Below are 3,349 nucleotides of genomic sequence, written 5' to 3'. Positions count from 1 at the left end.
TCTGAATGAATAAACTTATTACCAAATGTTGTAATATTCACACTACATGCACAAATGTATTGAATGAATGAAATCAATACAGCAATAGCCTGACTTCCTGGACGGCTTACAGCAGCCGACGAGGGACAAACCGCGCAATGCTCTAAAACGGTAACATTCGTCTCTCTGCTCTCTTTGATGTGCACTGCGATTTGTCAATGTTTGCCTTGCAGTTATTTATGCAAACTCAGTAAACTTATCATTAATAAATTCTATATTATTATTATTATTATTATTATTATTATTATTATTAATAATAATAATAATAATAATAATGTTGTTGTTATTGCAGTTTTTATTAATTCTTTCGAGGTGTGTGGCTAAGTGTGTATTGTTTTATGTTGTTACCTGTAGAGACCAATGACAGACACTTAAAATCTCTCCTTTTCAACAGGATTGAATCAATACAACTACGGACCTGCGGGGGTCGCTGTTTCCCACAAACCCTCCCTGTATTGGCTCACACACTCACACACACACAGGAGAGTTAACATTAATAGCCCCATAATCACCATGCAATAAGACCTAAAAACGAAATCTTCATCTTGCAATGAAAAATGGCCTCAACGCAAACTGAAGGTCAATGACTGAACATATGGAAAACTTGATATATCCCAAATAGATGAAGATAATTAGAAACTAGGGGACTTTGATTGCCGTCCCCTCGCTGCTCTTAGAACAGCTAATCAAGCCCTCATCATGCATAATAACGCGCTGATGGTTTGCAGGACAGCTGCTTCCATGACAAGTGATTCATGCAAATAGACGCTTTTAATGCAGGCTCTACATGTGTGCCAGTTTGCGTCATTCTGAGACTGTCACATCCATACTGATGATATTCAGTACTATAATGCACTATAGCACACACCGTGAACTGGGCCTGCAGTCTGGCAGTGCTCCATGTGAGTAATCGCCTTGCACAGACACCAGAGAGAAAAATAATAAAGCTTTATGGTTTCAGGAAAGGATTCAAGCGTTAGGCAGTCCGTGACATCACAGAATCGTCCACAGAGAGGGAACATTAAGTTCTGAGTGGTGAGTGTTTCCCTTTTATTCCCCACAAATAGAATACAGTCAGACATCCCACCCCCAACCCCCACTCCCAAACCAGTTTTGTCATTAAACAGTACCTAGACAAAGGCAATCCTCAACAACAAACCCTGTTTAGATAGCAGGTGACTGGAGCCATGTAGGGAATTCATTGCGGTAATTAAAAAGTCTGGCTGGACTGAAATGATGAATGTCAGGTATTGACACACTGTCAGGCAGGCTGCGCGTGTGTTTGTGTGCTGATTTTGTTCCAGTGTAGCCGGGGCTGATTAAAGCTAATGACGCAGGGCCTTCTCAGCATCTTGCTTCTGTTCCAGCCTCGCATAATTAGGACTGAGAGAATAATGGTCTAATCACACAACTCTAGCTTCTCAACTACAGCTTTCCTGTGCAGCTTGTACAGCAGTCACCTGGCCCTTGGCTTCATCTGTGGTCCATCAAAACACCCGAGCCTGCATCCGCTGGGAAATCAAAGATAGCTCCTTCCATCAAAGATTTAGACTTGATAACAGGATTCATCCAGTAATATAAAAAAAATATTCTGATGATGTATGATGGCCTTGACTGCCAGACTGACTAAAGGCCAGTATTTGTTGTTTGTTTCTGTGGATTACTGTTGGAGGGTCACATGACCGATTGCTGACAAAGCTCAGATTTTAGAAGTGATTGAACTCTGACATCATCAGATATGACCCAGAAGTCTTTCAAATTTTGAGATGCATAATCTATAGTGTCTCTTTTTGTTGTAACATTCATGATTAAAATAAAAAAATGAAAAATCATCCAAGAATATCCTTCAAGATCCTAACATAACAAACTTTATTATTAAAATAATTTTTGCTGTCACTCTTATCCCTAACGTACATAATATTCATATAGTTGTTATGATCTATCCATCCATACAAACACTTCTGAACTGATTTAGAGCCAACACCTGACATTGGGGTGAAAAGGTACAATTAGTACGAGCCAAATAAGCATGTTGGATTAACATGTAGTGTCTGTGTCCTTTAGCACAAACACAGTAAAAGAAGACTTTTGTGTACAATTTGTTCATTTTTTGTACAATTTGTTATTCTAATTTAACATTGCTCACAAACTAAATCTGCCCTCGAGCTAAATATAACATCTTCATGCTCCCAGCGAGCACAGATGAAAGGCCAGTCCTTCACTGCCAGGTCACCTCAACACCATCTTTTGCATCTGTGGCATTTCTGGAGGCAGGGCCCATTTTTAAGGTGTTGCTGCTTTCCCCAACCCATCTCTGACATTCAGCACAGTCTCACACAATCCCTTTCATCTGTAGTTAGAGGGTACCTTTCCAGCAACACAAACTGTATAAGGTGGGACAGCCACTGAAAACAGAGAACAGACCATCTGAGTGCAAATAATAACCTATTATTTTGACATTTCTGGCATTTTTCTGCTCCCATTCCTGCTGCCCACTTTCAGCATTTGTTTTCAGGCAATACTATCTACTTTTGCTCTGTGCTACAGAGTTTCTACATGTATATGCAATGGAAGTGTAATGGAGATAGCATGGCAGGGGCACCAAAATCTATTTCCTGTTTGTCCCATCTGTTTTGTCACATAGCACAAGTTAACTGAATAACGTTCCTCACTGGCTATTGGTATCACCAAAGGTCATCAAAAAATTCTGAAGAGGCATACATATCTCACAATATGTTAGCTTTCCACTGTTAAAGGCATCTGACTGTATGGTGTGATGCTCCACTACAGCCAGAACCTCATACAGGAAACAGCTTGCTTGTATGTCATGTGAAATGGCAGCGTTGCTCAGTAGCTCTGTCTGTGAGCATATGTACTTTGAAAAACAAAAAATGTGCCAACGACTTTTTGTGGAGACGAAACATCAGAGGTTCTTTAGGGGGTGGGGGTAGTTATGGTTTCCTTTAGGTGTTCACTGTGACTGAGCAAACTGTCTTTAGTAAGTGTTTCAGCTGATCTTGTGTTCACAAGCCAAATCTCACTCTGCTAGCCGCTAGCAACTGTAGCTGTCCAATGTAATAGAGTATAAAGGCTAATCTTTCTCTCTGAAATATGATAATAAGAAAAAAAGTAGCATAAAGTGAAAACACTTAAAGTAAATACTTTGCTGAAATATGTTAATGATAGCGTTTCACTTGTCAATGATTAGTACGCTGGTGTTAGCATTTACCTTAAGCAGCCTCAAGAGTTGAAAGCATGATTGAAAGTCTTTTAGACTTGTTGAATTAGGTAATGAGTGAAATGCAAATCT

Source organism: Diplotaxodon limnothrissa, linkage group LG11, assembly GCF_057381915.1.
Source record: "Diplotaxodon limnothrissa isolate DT_005_m linkage group LG11, D_limnothrissa_male_GT1.1, whole genome shotgun sequence".
Classification (NCBI taxonomy): Eukaryota; Metazoa; Chordata; class Actinopteri; order Cichliformes; family Cichlidae; genus Diplotaxodon; species Diplotaxodon limnothrissa.
Note: the sequence above shows the minus strand (reverse complement) of the source record.